Source organism: Amblyomma americanum, chromosome 1, assembly GCF_052857255.1.
Source record: "Amblyomma americanum isolate KBUSLIRL-KWMA chromosome 1, ASM5285725v1, whole genome shotgun sequence".
Lineage (NCBI taxonomy): Eukaryota > Metazoa > Arthropoda > Arachnida > Ixodida > Ixodidae > Amblyomma > Amblyomma americanum.
This window is the reverse complement of record NC_135497.1, coordinates 484,438,199-484,454,427: the sequence shown is the minus strand read 5'-3', so window position 1 is coordinate 484,454,427 and position 16,229 is coordinate 484,438,199. Positions and strand designations below refer to the sequence as shown.

The following is a 16,229-nucleotide window of genomic DNA, read 5'->3' as shown; positions in this document are numbered from 1 at the left end:
AGCAGCAGCAGCAGCAGCAGCAGCAGCAGCAGCAGCAGCAGCAGCAGCAGCAGCAGCAGCAGCAGCAGCAGCAGCAGCAGCAGCAGCAGCAGCAGCAGCAGCAGCAGCAGCAGCAGCAGCAGCAGCAGCAGCAGCAGCAGCAGCAGCAGCAGCAGCAGCAGCAGCAGCAGCAGCAGCAGCAGCAGCAGCAGCAGCAGCAGCAGCAGCAGCAGCAGCAGCAGCAGCAGCAGCAGCAGCAGCAGCAGCAGCAGCAGCAGCAGCAGCAGCAGCAGCAGCAGCAGCAGCAGCAGCAGCAGCAGCAGCAGCAGCAGCAGCAGCAGCAGCAGCAGCAGCAGCAGCAGCAGCAGCAGCAGCAGCAGCAGCAGCAGCAGCAGCAGCAGCAGCAGCAGCAGCAGCAGCAGCAGCAGCAGCAGCAGCAGCAGCAGCAGCAGCAGCAGCAGCAGCAGCAGCAGCAGCAGCAGCAGCAGCAGCAGCAGCAGCAGCAGCAGCAGCAGCAGCAGCAGCAGCAGCAGCAGCAGCAGCAGCAGCAGCAGCAGCAGCAGCAGCAGCAGCAGCAGCAGCAGCAGCAGCAGCAGCAGCAGCAGCAGCAGCAGCAGCAGCAGCAGCAGCAGCAGCAGCAGCAGCAGCAGCAGCAGCAGCAGCAGCAGCAGCAGCAGCAGCAGCAGCAGCAGCAGCAGCAGCAGCAGCAGCAGCAGCAGCAGCAGCAGCAGCTAGCAGCAGCAGCAGCAGCAGCAGCAGCAGCAGCAGCAGCAGCAGCTAGCAGCAGCAGCTAGCAGCAGCAGCTAGCAGCAGCAGCTAGCAGCAGCAGCAGCAGCAGCAGCAGCAGCAGCTAGCAGCAGCTAGCAGCAGCAGCAGCAGCAGCAGCAGCAGCTAGCAGCAGCAGCAGCAGCAGATAAAAGGACAACCAAATATTATCTGCCGAGTAGGTCTGAAAATATTTAACCTCCAAACAGCTTTGTTAAAGTCAGTTATAGGGACCGATTAAGGAGCAATGACCGTCAAATTCGGCGCCACTGCGTCGCTAACAGCTGACCCGGCATGCCTAAAAGCGAAAGTGCCAGCCGAAGCGGCAGCGACATCGCGCTCGCCACAAACAAAACATGATCGGCGTCGAGCGCGAATGCGCATGAAAAGTGTATTTTTCATGTTGTGCAGGCTGAAGAGGACCTTCAGCGCCAGCCCGCATTGTGAACAATGAGCGCTCTGGATCTCTACACACAGGTAACCCGAAAATTGTTCGAATCGGACCCCGAAGACCAAGATGCCTGGGCTGACATATATCGCCTGCTGTCCCTGCTTCGGCAGGCGTTGGCCTGTTGTGTGTGTTCCGGCCTACTCGTCATTCCCATGTCGTCCACTTCTTCAAAGTGCCGCCACACAGTGTGCAAAATGTGTGTCGGCCAGACGATGCGGTTGAATTCGCCCTGTGTAGAGTGCAACAGCAGCACCGCCGGTTTCACCGAGAACCTGCAGCTCCGTATCGTTCTGCAGTGCTACAAGAAGACTTGCCGATATTTGAGTGCTCCGAGCATTCAGAAGAAGTGGGGGAGCCTAAATGGGGGCATGGACATCACATTTAGGGACATTGTGGTCGAAGGGTACCGCCTAGCCGATGACTATCGGCATGCGGACACCACGAGCACACCGTCGACCTCGTCGGCAGTGCCCTCCTTGGCAGCATCGTCATCGTTTTCTTCCTCATTAGCCTCGGCAGGCGTTGCAGCATCATCAACAACGGTACCACCTCAAGCAGCACGTGTTGTGAATCGGACTTCAGCCGTAACGGCGGCCGCAGTGACAAAAAGTGTCAATGGTGACCGGACGCGTCGCGTCCCGCTGCTCAACGGAGATGTGATGGCACTAGCGCACGACCATGCTTATGCTGCGCCGTACAAGTTGATAAAAGTACCTCCAGGTAGGTGTTTTCGTATCGAACCAGCCTGCTCGATCTGCCAGTGCTCGCAAATGCGCGTACGGAGAGCTTATGCGTTCATTCCGACGTGCAGTTTCGGAGCACGCATTGCTGTTCATTGGCAGTAACCTTGCACGCGTTCCTGTGTGCCGCCTTTGCTAACAACGCAGGGACACTTGTGCATGAACTGAGGTACAATTGCGGCCGTTAAACTGAGCTGTTGCCGCATTGTAAGTTTTGACTGGGGTTCAGCGACTCGTAACGGCGTTCGCCGTTTCAAGTTGGCAGACTGACGAGCATCGCGTACCGGCGTTTCCCTGCATCTGCATGCTTCGGAAGCCACCACATTGTTTATTTTTGATCGCTTTGGAGTTCATGTACGTTTGCGCGTAGTTTGCGGTGGTGGGGGACAAATAGTTTGAATAGTACTGCCCCGCTGTTTCCAGGGCTGGCTGGTTTGAGTGCCTAAGCTTTCGCGACTTCTCGCATGGCGGCGCGGGTTACTGCCCCGGGTTACTGCCCCGGGTTACTGACCTTGTCGACAGATGGCGATACCATCACATGCGGCGGGTTGTTTAAATCGCGCAATGTTGTCGCTGCGATATGGCTAGCACCACACTAAAGAGCGTAATCAAGTGCGATAATTTCGAATGGCGAGTACTTACGGACACGCCTTGTTTGGATTACTGTCGTCGTGATGGTTACTTCACGTAATTAAATCAAGATGGCGTCTCCATTGACATGGCGCGAAAACGGTGCTTTGGCTTTGTTTTATTGTGGACGTGTTGTAGTTTTTGACCAGCGCCGCATTTTTCTCATAAAACCGGCACCTCTGCTGAGGTTCGTTTCTGCGGTTACCCGACTCGGTGACGGCTTGAGTGTTGTGTTCGCACATGTTAGTACGATTGTACACACAAGCAGCGTAGCATTGCAGTCATTGTGAAGTGACCTCCTTCGCAATGACTTCTTCGCTCCTTGTGTCGCTATAAAGGCTGATGCGCGGATAGTTTTTTTTTCTGTTGTCTTGCAAAGCAAGCTTATCAGAATAGCTACAGTTTTGCCTCGCTGATGGTCCTGGTGGCCTGAACCGTGCCTTTTTAACCTATTTTCTTTTCTGATTTGCCAGACTATTAATTCAGTGTGCTTCCCTCTTTCTTTATTGCGGGCATATGCTGCATTAGGTATTTGGTGCTGTGTGCGATAAGACTGCTCATCCGGACAATTTAGAAATGACGCTTTCAGCCTCCCAGCAAAGAAAATGTGTGATCCTGCCATCCAGTAATCAGTTCTGCGAGTTACTTAAAGCGACACTAACGACAAAATTAAATTGGACTATATCGACTGATTAGCGCGTGTTAATGGCCAAAATGGTAGATTCATTGAAAACCAGCCAAGGCTTGAAAAAAAAAAGAAATCTCAACGTTTCCGGATCAACATGACCCTTCTTACACGCACTAGGTAGTGGCCCTTTCTTACCCTTTGTGATTACGTGACAAAAGCCATCCACGTGCAACGTTAATTGAAGGTGCAAGGTAGGGTTTTTGGGCATCTGTTCAAGTTCGCCTTTGTGCGTTGGATGTGCCACGATTCTAGGTAAAGCGGGGGTTATGTTGCACGCTCGGAGGCGATTTTGTTGCACCTTTCGGCGAGGGCACTTCGTTCGGTGTTCATCATCCGGTCGTCGTTTTTAATGCAAAAGCATTTCTTGCCTCATGAGTGGCGTAATTATGATCTGTACTGATTAATAAGGATTTAATGGAAAGTTTTGAATGACCGATTTACTAAAGAAAATAATTGAATAATAAGGCAACTGATTTCGCTAAATACTCCAAGTTATTCACGAAATTGATGAATTAGTATTTCCTCTAAAATCGAAAGAGCAATGAAAATAATAATGGAATTTATTAATATATAATGAGGTAATGAATTTACTAACTTAATAATAACTTGTGACTAAATTAATAACAAATCAGTTGACAATTATTTAATTAATTTAGTTGATTGACTGATCAGCTAATTGAATAATTGTCAATTATTCATTACATTACTAATTAACGGGAGGCAACGGAACGTGAAGTGCCTTCACATTTCCGCACGTGAGGAGACTTAAGCGCACCTTAAAATTTTTTCTGTTGATTGGTTAGAGCTTTAGAATAAAGGGCCTCAAAACTTTGGGCCCCCCCCCCAAGAAGTTTTGGGCGTTGAAATGCGCATGCGCAGAACCCAAGGCACGCCTTGTTTCTTGGGTTAACGTTAGCGGCGAACGCCTCGCGTTGCGGGAAGACGGTGGCGCCCGGCGAACCTGGGGCCGTTCGCGTCAGTAAATATATTGAACTATAGATTTGCCTCAGCGCCGATTCGCCGTTTCTGCTGCATTGTCTCTCACGTTCACGGCCAATGAAGCCGTACGGAGCTTTTTCTTTCTCTGAAGATGTCCGCTTGAAGTTTTCTGCTTGCGGATTTACAGAGCTGCCACGGTTAACGAGTACGCGCAGTTTGATTGCCATGACTCAGGTTCGTGATTTTGGTCCAAGAAGGGGTCACAAAGATTGACGTTCTGTTATCACTTTACATTTCTATTTATTTGGTAAATTTTCTTTTTGTGGGCGTAAAAAAAGGGAAAATAATTACATTTGAGGGAGTTATCATTGCTCGTTCGGCCGAGATGGTGTTACACGCGTGGCAAGCAGTCCCAAATTTATCCCTTGCCTGCTGCTTTTGTTTCGGTGATTATACGCGAGTTTGTAGCTGCGGAAGAGTAACCAGATATGCGAAACTAAAGCGATTTTGTTTATTGTTACTTTTCTAGCTTTTCTCTTCTCGGCCGTAATGGGGGTGCAATCGATGAACCCGCGCCTGACGTCGCTGCCCAAGTAAAGCCCGTATTCTAAAAATTAACCAGTGCTGGCGTCCGCATCGTTGGGGCCTGCTATTTCCTTGGGGCCCCCAAGCGTTGGGGGAATCTAAAGCTCTCTCTTATCTCGTCCAAGTTCTTTAGCTCTTCCTGCCGATGACAACGGCGGAAGAATGGGTCACACCCTGTTGTTCCTCTTTGGGGATGCGCGGCCGGGCGTTGCCACAGGTCTGTGGGCCACGTAGATGTGCCTTCGCAGAATGCATGCGTGCGCCAGCGCCTCGCTGACGCCCCCCTCACGTACGGTAGCATGTCGCGAATGTTTCTGCATTTCGTTGGTAACTGACTTGTGTCCTCCGGGCCTCGCGACTTTCTTTTAAGGCGAAAGCCTTAATGGCTCATACTCGCGGCGTCCGGTGTAACGCTGTCTTCCACGAATAGCGCGGCAATTAATCCGGATAGCAGCAAACCAATAATATCATCAGATAGAGGGCACAAAATGTAACCCCCATGCCTATTTTTATGGCTGTAGAGCGATTATAGTTAATTAATTATAGTCAATTACGGCGAAGAAAACAACCACGAACAAAAAAAAATTGGTGCAAATGTCCTAAGCTTCTCTTGAAACGAAGTAAATAAAAATTGGCAGGGTTTTAACGTAGTTAAGCCGAGTAGACGTGCGAAAGCATGTGTTTCACCTGATTGGCTCATGTGTTTGCTTTCATTGATAGTCGGCACATTTGGCGACGATGTTAGACTCAGTCTGAGCGCTGATCGTGGTTAAGCTGATCAGTTCTGGTCGCGCCGCAGATGGAAGTTGATGAATACGACGACGTGCAGTGCACAGCGCGAGAGTGTGTTCCAGTTTAACACGAGGCGTGTACGTGCCAGTAAGCCTGAGGTCATCATCATCACCATACCACCATCACCACAAGGCATGTTCGGCCGCGGCGGTATTCTATTTTTCTCGCGCAGCGGCATGCGAAGCTGATCTGCGTGCGCGCCGCCGCGGTTTCGGCTCCCAGTCGTGGATATTTGATTTCTTTTTAACTTAACATGGCATCGTTGCTGCTGGCAACGGCACAACAAAGATGGAGACAATATTCATGGTCGGTGTTGGTGGAGGTATAAGTGTTCTCGCAAGCACTAAAAGCGCTGCGGCTGTTCTACAGCGGGGTCAGTGTGTTCTGCAGTGTGGTGTCCCACGTCGGTTGGTCATGGTGGGCGGAACAGAAGGGAACAGGCGTGACGGATGAAGCCCACTTTTTCTACGAACGAAAGGTCAACTACGCCATATTTTAGCAACTCCACGATATTCAAGGATTAAGATCTATATTGGATGCAGGTAAAGCATACAACGTTTTTTTCAAGCTGGCAGTTAAAATGCTGACGTAATCGGCGAGATAATGTTAGGCTTCACCTCATAGCGCTGCGGAAGTGCGGAGAAGCTCGGTGTGACGCCGCGGACGGTAATATTTCAGAGCTCGGCAGGCTGCCTTCACAGTGGCGTGTATTTTTCTTCCTTCAAAGCCAGCGTTTATGTGTTGGAAATATACCGGTACCGTATATTTCGGGTTCCGTACATTTTTTTTATTAGACACCTTTAGCGTACCGTTATCGGAGCACCAGGAGCCCGCCCACCGCCAGTCCGCACACGGCGATTGGTCCCCATGCGGGAGGTGCGCACGCAGCTGCCAGGCACCTGGCGCCATCTGGCGCCCTCAAGGCGATTTGCGCATGCGCACTGACGAAGCGCAGGCTTGCGATTATAGTGAACTACACTTCCGGTACTCCGGTAACGGCAGCGCTGTACACGTTATGCTAAAGGTGTCTAATCTCCAAGTCTGTTGCATGCTAGCAGTGAAGAATTGCCGGAAGTTGACCGTTAGCGCATGCATTCTGGGCTTCCCCTTCACGTCTCGTTGGTCGCTTCGAGCACGCTCCGAGCTGCGATTATAATCCCAACGGAAGATTCTTCACCCGCTAAAACCGAGGTGTCCGAGAACCTACGCTTTTTACTTTACTCCTGTGCCTTGAATTTCTCGGGTGGTGGGGGGCCCTGATAGGTGCCTGATCGCTTTCTTGCTTGCAAAGGGCTCGTCGTTTTTTATTTTTTAATGGTTACCGAATCCTAAAGGTCATCCTCGACAAATTACCGCGTCCTAATGAAAAATAGGCGACTTTGACTGAAAACCGGTGCCTTTATAGCTAGAAAAGGTAAAGGTGCACTAGCACAATCAAACTTTCGTTGGCACGCTGCACTAGCTGCGTCCCACGCATAATGTGGCTATCTATTGTCTACTGAAACCTGAACATGTGACCATGACTTGCATGACGTACATGGCCTCCTTCCCTCTTAGCGTGACGCAGGTTTCCCCCTTTGCACTGATTTGTAGCTATTGTGTAACCTTCTTTCCACATTGATGCAGCTGGCGCGACACTTGCAGCTGTCGCGGTTTTCCTCCTTTTCACTTCCCACCTGTCATGGTGGGCAGGTGGCAACCTGCCTGCTTCGTTGTGTGCAGCCTGACGTCCGCAGGCTTCAACGGCAGACAGGACAAACTTCTCGCGTGCATGGCATCTAGTGCTAGCGCACTAACAGTGTCTGGCGGCGTTGTGTTGTGTACGCTTGCCAGCTGCCTCCTGCCATGGTTGGTAGAAGGAAGACCCACCTGGCACGTGCCACGGTTGGCTGGTGGCAAAGTTGAGAGAAGGAAATCTCCCTCTCGACTTGTAGGGCACAGGCCGGAAGGTGGCTGCAGCGGGACGAACTCCCAAAATATGTATAGTTCATATTGCCACCTGGTGTTCTCAGGTGGCGCTGAAGTGTCTTCGAAGACGTTGAAGTGTCTTTCGCTGGCTGGCTGGCTGCTTGCTGTATTCTGCTGGTTAGCGACCTGTCTCCCTGTTTTCCGTTACATATTTTGGTGTAGGCGCTGGGTAAAGATCCCTGTATATGTCTCATACTCCTCCGGATACCCTGGGCTCCAGTCCTTCGCTAGTGGACACCCCCGTGCACCGTGCTAGCCGGAGAAATCAAGGCCTACCTCCCGAACACGGGCTTTTGGAGTCTGCCAGAGCACCCACCCATCGACCTGTCATGCCAGCTGCTGCCTACTACACCTTGCAGAATCCGCGACTGCCCAAACCATTCCACGGCAGTCAGCTCGAAGACGTAGAGGACTGGCTTCTCGAGTTTGAACGCGTGGCCTCATTCAACCAGTGGGACGACGCCGCTAAACTTCGAAACGTCTTCTTTAGTCTCGAGGATGGTGCCCGTACCTGGTACGAAAACCGAGAAGACGCCCTAACATCATGGCACGAGTTCCGCCGACGCCTGCTGGAGACCTACACCAGCACGGATCGTCGAGAACGGGCTGAACGGGCTTTGCAGTCTCGCATTCAGATGCCGAATGAGACTGTAAGCATGTATGTGGAGGATATGACTCGGCTCTTCCGGCGAGCTGACCCGGCCATGCCCGAAGATAAAAAGGTGCGCCATCTCATGCGCGGCGTTAAAGAGCAACTTTTCGCTGGCCTCGTGCGCAGTCCACCTGGGACTGTTGCTGAGTTTCTCTCGGAGGCGGTCACGATGGAGAAGATGCTCTTGCGGCGGTCTACCACCTACGACCGGCCGGTACTCGCCGCTTCACTTACAGAGCCGCTTCCTGCCTTCGGGGCTAACCCTGGTCTTCTCCGCGACCTGATCCGCTCCGTTGTGCGCGAAGAGCTCCAGGCGCTTTTCGGTGCTCCCCTGCCGACGGCCGGCTCTCTCGCTAGCCTGGTCCGCGAAGAGGTTCAAGCCTTGAGACCTTCGTTCCCGTCCGTTGACCCGCCGCCTTTACCAACGGAGTGCCGTCGTCCAACGTACGCTGAAGCCTTGCAACGTCCTGCGCCCTCTTCGGCGCAGTTTCCTCCGTCCAATCAAGGCTCGCTGTTTTCCGCACACCCCGACACGTACTACATCGACAATCGACGATCACCCCAGCGGAAGACGGACCTGTGGCGTGCTCCGGATCGGCGGCGTCTCTGCTTTCACTGCGGGGAACCCGGTCATCTGTATCGCCAGTGCCCGTATCGACAGCTTGGGCTGCAGGGGTTCCCTATCGACATGCCCCGTCCACCAAGAGGTCAACGACCCCGGGAGATCGAGGACTACGTAGCCCAGCAGCGCATGGCGACAATTCCCCAGCGGCAGTCTCGGTCTCCATCACCACGCCGACCTTCGCCACAGCCCCAAAGCTCCTCCTGGATGGCGCAGAGACGGTCGCCAAGTCCCCGCCGGGAAAACTAAAGAGAGCGACCTCAGGGGGCGAGGCCGCTGGCAATCGATACGAACAAGACCCCCCGACAACGCGAACAGCGACCGACCGCGATTTAAAGGCAACGACTGCAGTACCTGAACTCGGAGATCGATTCTCGTTGGATATACCCGTGCTTCTCGATGGCTATAAGGTTAGTGCTTTGGTGGACACTGGCGCTGATTTCTCGATTTTAAGCGGAAAGCTAGCGGCGCTTCTTAAAAAAGTAATGACACCATGGTCCGGCACGCAGATTCGCACGGCTGGCGGACATGTCGTAACTCCGCTTGGCCTATGCACAGCAAGAGTCCAAATTCGCAGCTCCACATTTGTTGTCAGCTGCCTAGTTCTACCGAACTGCTCCCGTGACTGTATCCTTGGCGTTGATTTTCTCCGAGAGTATGGAGCTATTATTGACCTCCGAAAGCGCACTGTCACATTTTCTACCGAGAAAGCTGATGTTTACTCCGAGGACTGTCCACGCCGCGCCGCCCTTAGAATATCCGCCGAGAGCGTTTGGATTCCGCCACGCGCCAGCGTTTTTGTGAGTGTTCACTGCGACGGACTACGTGAAGGGACAGCGGTCGCAGAGGGCAACCTGTCCCTTTTGCTCACCCACGGCATCTGCTCAGCGCGAGGTCTCATCCATCTCCGCGACGGCTGCTCTGAGCTCCTGGTGACTAACTTCTCTAACGAGCCCCGGCACCTTTTTCGTGCTACTGCCATCGCATTCGCCGACCCCTTAGCGGAGGTTTCTGAATGTTTCGCGTTCGAAGCTGTTAGACCTGTGCGCCCATCCCTTGACATCAGCCCGGACCTTTCGGTGACTCAACAGCGAGAACTACGTGCCCTCCTACTTGAATACTCCTCCTGTTTCGCTTCTTCGTCGAAAGTCCGGCAAACGGCTCTTCTCAAGCACCGCATCATTACGCCCGACGATGCCCGCCCCATCCATCAGCAGCCGTACCGTATCTCACCGAAGGAGCGTGAGGCGATCCAAACGCAGGTGAAGGAGATGCTTTCAGATGGAATCATTCAACCTTCCAGCAGCCCCTGGTCTTCACCTGTCGTGCTGGTGAAGAAAAAGGATGGGACACTCCGCTTCTGCGTGGATTATCGGAAACTGAACAACATCACCAAAAAAGACGTCTACCCGCTGCCTCGTATCGACGACTCGCTCGACAGACTTCGTCGCGCCCAGTACTTCTCCTCCATTGATTTAAAGAGTGGGTACTGGCAGATAGAGGTCGACGAGCGGGACCGCGAAAAAACGGCGTTCGTGACACCCGACGGACTGTACGAATTTAAAGTGCTACCTTTTGGGCTATGTTCAGCGCCGGCAACTTTCCAGCGGATGATGGATACCGTTCTCGCTGGACTAAAATGGCAAACTTGTTTGGTTTATCTCGATGATGTCGTCGTATTTTCCGAAACCTTTGCCGAACACCTTGAACGCCTGAGGACAGTATTAGATGCCCTCCGATCGGCCGACTTAACGCTAAAGCCCGAGAAGTGCCACTTTGGGTACAAAGAGTTGAAGTTTCTCGGTCACCTCGTGAGTGCCGATGGCGTTAAGCCCGACCCCGAGAAAACTGCTGCCGTCGCCAACTTTCCTGTTCCTGCAACAAAGAAAAGTGTGCAACGTTTTTTGGGTCTGTGCGCATATTACCGCCGCTTCATCGCCGACTTTTCAAAGCTTGCCGCACCCCTGTACCACCTCACGCGCAATGATACACAGTTCGTGTGGGCTGCCGAGCAGCAGGAGGCTTTTGCCGAGCTGCGCAGACGACTGCTAACATCCCCTGTTCTTGCGCACTTTGATGAAGAGGCTGAAACCGAAGTCCACACCGACGCGAGCAACGTCGGCCTCGGCGCCGTACTCGTCCAACACCAAGGTGGCGTGGAAAGGGTCATCGCGTATGCAAGCCGCACGCTTTCTCGCGCTGAAACAAACTATTCGACCACAGAAAAAGAATGCCTTGCGGTTATGTGGGCAACCATGAAATTTCGTCCGTACCTCTACGGCCGCCCGTTCAAAGTAGTTACCGACCACCATTCGTTGTGCTGGCTTGCAAATCTTCGCGACCCATCGGGGCGCCTAGCCCGATGGAGCCTCCGCCTCCAAGAATTCGATTACACCATTGTGCACAAATCTGGCCAGACGCACGAAGACGCTGACGCACTCTCTCGCGCGCCCGTCGGGTTAGCGGATGATAGCATAGAGGACGAGAGTGGTTTTATTGGAGTTGTCAGCGCCTTAGACCTAATGACCCGCCAGCGAGCTGACCCAGACCTGCGACCTATCATTGATTATCTGGAGGGCCGAGCTTCTGTCGTACCCCGACAATTTTCTAGAAACCTGCCGGCCTTCTGTCTCCGGAACGGCATTTTGTTTAAGAAAAACTCCAGCACTGTTGACCGAGCGCACCTCCTCGTCGTTCCGGCAGATCTCCGCGCCGATATCCTTCTTGCTTGTCACGATGAGCCGACCTCCGGCCACTTGGGCTTTGCCCGCACACTTGCACGCGTGCGCCAGGCGTATTATTGGCCCAAACTTTCTCACGCCGTCCAGCGTTACGTCAGAGGCTGCCGCGATTGCCAACGTCGTAAGGCGCCTCCTCTCAAGCCAGCGGGCTTGCTCCAACCTATTGAACCCCCTCGGACGCCTTTTGATCAAGTCGGCATCGATCTTCTGGGCCCATTCCCTGTGTCATCGGCCGGTCATAAATGGATCATAGTCGCGACCGACTATTTAACAAGGTATGCGGAAACTAAAGCGGTGCAGCGCGGTACGTCATCTGAGATCGCCCAGTTTTTTATGCAACAAATCGTGCTGCGTCATGGCGCACCGTCCCACGTAATCACTGATCGAGGTACGGCGTTTACGGCACAGCTCATGCGCGACGTGTTCGAGCTCAGTCACACGAACCATCGCAAAACTACTGCCTATCACCCACAGACGAACGGGCTCACAGAGAGACTCAACAGAACGATCGCCGACATGATCGCAATGTACATAGACTCGCAGCACAAAACCTGGGACGAGATTCTCCCGTACGTCACATACGCTTACAACACGGCCACCCAGGAGACGACCCGATTTACACCATTTCGTCTGGTCTACGGACGTGACGTTCAGACGATGCTGGATGCAATGCTTCCATGCAGCACTGATGACCACCCACTCACGCCAGACGCCGAGCAGTTCGCTCAGCGCGCCGAGGAAGCACGTCAACTTGCCCGTCTTCACATTCAGCGGCAGCAGGGCACGGATGCACGCCGCTACAACCTCCGTCATCGGCACGTCGAATACCATCCGGGAGACCAAGTTTGGGTGTGGACCCCGGTACGCCGCCCAGGCTTGTCTGAAAAACTGATGTGCCGTTACTTTGGACCGTACCGAGTTTTGCGCCGCGTCACCGAAGTGACCTACGAAGTTCTTCCTGACGGGACTGTGCAGCCTCAGCGTCGTCCACCCCGCTCTGAGGTTGTGCACGTTGTCCGCATGAAACCCTACTTCACGCGGTAATGGATAGTACGCTCAGTGTTCTGCTAGTTTTCGCGTGGGACACCTTCGCCCACCTCCCTTGTACATTTTTGTGTGCTTGTGCTGTTTTTGTTCTCTTTCCACTGCCCATACTGCAACCCCGCTTTTGTTTTTCTTTTTTTTGGAGGGGGAGTAATGCCACCTGGTGTTCTCAGGTGGCGCTGAAGTGTCTTCGAAGACGTTGAAGTGTCTTTCGCTGGCTGGCTGGCTGCTTGCTGTATTCTGCTGGTTAGCGACCTGTCTCCCTGTTTTCCGTTACAATATATTGGGAGTTCCCGCTGCAGCCACCTATATTGAAGGAAGCCAACAGCCACCGCAGCCAAGGAGTATAGGGGTATGTTGCATTATATATATATATATATATATATATATATATATATATATATATATATATCGCCTTTAAAGAAAAATACTTCTAAAGCAGCAGAAAAAAAAACAACCATGCCGCCGGTGGGATCCGAACCCACGACCTCCGAATATCGCGTCCGGTGCTCTTACCAACTGAGCTACGGCGACGGCTGTCCAATCTGCTGCTTTCGAGGGGGTATTTATGTTTTGCGTGTAAGCGAACCTTGAGAGTGTTCACCAGCGCCAGCCTCGTCCATAGCGGTGAACGTAGCACGTCCTGTAATACCGCAAGTGTGATGTAGAACGTCGTCTAATGGCGAGAGCAGAAACTGCGAGAACCCTCTTATGCTACCTATGGCATCAAGACTGCCAGAACCGAGACCCCCTTTAAGCTATTAGCAGACAAACAAATGAAAGGAGGGGCTCGTTTGACAAACATATTAAGGAAACCAACAGTCACCGAAAACCCAGGTGCATAGGAATGAATGAATGAAAAACTTTATTGGTTGCTTTGGGAAGTAGTAGCGGTAGAGGTCGAAGTCTTCGTCTTGAAGCTTGGGTCCTCCTTGGCCGTGGGTGGGCCCCTAGTCCAGGGCTCCACTGAGTCGGGCCACCTCGCTTGCGTGTGCTATGAGGGCCCTTTGGACGCCTAGCTCGCAGCTGGTGAGCCGGCTCTCCCATTGCTCCGCACTTGGTGTTTTGTGTTTGTGGAATGCTTGATTTCTTCCGCACTCCCATGTGACCTGATATAGTGTTGGTTTTGCTCCGCACCACGGACAGTTGGCGCTATACTGTGTGGGGAACATCTTGTTTAATATGTATAAGTTTGGGAAGGAGCCTGTTTGCAGTCTTCGCCATCCTGTGGCTTCCTCCTTGGATAATGCTTTATGTGGTGGGGGGTATTGGAATCTTAGCCCCTTATATAGGTTTAATAATTCCGAATAGCTGTCCCCGCAATTAATCTGGGCCCCCTCCGGGGTTAATGACGTTCCTGCTCGGCTGGTCATTCCTAGAGCTAGGTTGTCTGCCCCTTCGTTGCCCCTCATCCCTGCGTGACTCGGTATCCAGATTATGTTGTGTATTGGTCGTCCCTCAGGGAGCAGAGCTCTACTGAGGATCTTGAGTGCCGTGCTGCTAATTCTGCCTCTAGTATAGTTCCGGCACGCCTCTTGTGAATCCGTTAAGATGTTAAGGGATCTCCCTGTCCTATATCCTTCATTCGCTGCCAGGGCGACAGCAATCTCCTCTGCCTCCGTTATGTTAGATACTTCGGCTGTGAGGCTTGTGATGTGTTCTCCGTGGTAATTTACAACTACTGCTACCGCGCTATTTTTGTGTGTTTGGGGGTATAGGGAGACATCAGTGTAGACTGTTGTCCCGATGCCCCATGTTCCTCTCAAAATTCTGCCCTAACCTGTCTCCTGTTAGCATGGAGGTTTGGATCCATGTTTCGGGGGATAGGTTGTATGCATAGCTTCTTTCTTAGCGGGTCTGGTATTGCGGCCCTGCTATTTTGTGGCTTTTCTATTTCCCGACCTAGCTTTGTCAGGAGCGCCCTTCCAGTCGTTGTGTTGCTAAGTCTTCCTATTTGTGCCTTGAGCTGGCATTCTCTTAATTCTTCGAAGGTGTTGCTGATTCCGAGTTGCATGAGCTTGTCGTTGGATGTATTTCTTGGGAGATGAAGAGCTGTTTTGTATGCCTTCCGGAGTATTGTCTCCGCTTGCTCCTCTGCTTTGATAGTCACATGGTACGGTAATGAATATGTTACCCGGCTGACCACTAGGCTGTTGACTAGCCTGAGTGTGTCCTCCTTCATGCCATACCTCTTGTGCGCTAGCTCAGATTTTTCCGTGGAGCATTTAAGTCCTTTTTGTTTTGTGTATTCTTCAATGCAGGTGGCAGCCTCTTGTAGCGCCTCCTGCTTCTCCCCCAGTGAGCCTTGGGTGGTCCAGATGGTGATATCGTCTGCGTACATTGCATGACTAATCCCCTGGACTTGGCTGAGTTTCTTGGCGAGGTTGACCATCGCTATGTTAAAGAGTATTGGCGAGATTACTGAGCCTTGCGGAGTGCCCGTGCATGGCGTTTGAAAGGTGTCACTCCGCAGGTCTCCTAGGCCTACTGTCGCTGTTCTGTCCGTGAGGAAGCTTCTAACGTAGTCATGGACCTTCTTCCCGCAGTTGGTGGTGTTAAGTCCTTCCATAATGGCGGCATGGGATACGTTGTCAAAGGCCCCTTTAATATCGATGGCCATGACAACGTTCTCCCCGTTCTTTGTCATTGTTTCGAGTACCTCTTCTTTTAGTTGTAGCAAGATGTCATGGGTTGATAAATTTGCCCTGAATCCGAACATGGTGTTGGGGTACCATTCTCCGTCTTCTAGATGCGTTGGTATTCGTCGGGTAACTATTCTCTCGTACAGCTTGCCTAGGCATGATGTTAGCGAGATCGGTCTGAGGTTTTCAATTTGGAGTTTCTTGCCGGGCTTGGGGATCATGACGACTACGGCGTGTTTCCACTCCGCTGGGACCGTCCCTTCTTCCCATTGTTTGTTTAGGTATAGGGTGAGTTGGCTGATTGCTTCGTCGCTTAAATTACGGATTAACGAGTTATGAATCTTGTCCACCCCTGCTGCCGTATTTTTTGTTGTTGCCCTTATGACCTCGACGACCTCTTCTCTTGTGATGGGTCTGTCCGTGGTTGGGTCTTCGCCCTGGTAGTCGCCTTGATAGCCGTCTACCTGGTCCTTCCCGTAGCATTTCTCTCGTACTGCCTGGAGCAGCTGTTCTTCTGTACCTTCGTACTGATTAATTAGCCTTTGGATGGATTTGCTGCTTTCCGCCTTTCTTTTGCTCGGATCCATGAGTGTTCTGAGGATCTGCCACGTTCTAGCCGTGCTGAGGGTGCCATTCAGCGAGGTACTAAACTGCTGCCACCCTTGTCTTGCCAGCTGCGTTGCATATTCCTCTGCCTGCCTGGTGATTTTGGCAATCTTCTTCTACTTTAGCTTTCTGTTTAGCTTTTGGCGCTTCCACCGCTTGGTCAGGCCTCGTCTTGCCTCCCAGAGCCTGAGGAGTCGCTTGTCCACTTCTGGTGCTTGTTCTGTTCGGTCCACTTCTTTAGTGTAGAGATCCCTGATTTGTCTAAGCTGTTCGCTCCAATCTTCTGCCGAAGTTATGTCGTCCTTAAGTTGTTTGCAGTGGGTGCGGAAGGCATCCCAGTCAGTTAGGTTTGCCTTCCGATCTTCCTTTTGATGCTTTCTGCCTC

At 52.4% G+C, this 16,229-nt stretch overlaps 1 pseudogene; it reads left to right on the top strand.

Annotated features, from left to right (window-relative positions):
• The first annotated feature begins 1,101 nt into the window (after window positions 1-1,101).
• LOC144127228 (uncharacterized) overlaps window positions 1,102-16,229 on the top strand; it is a 60,256-nt pseudogene continuing 45,128 nt past the window's right edge.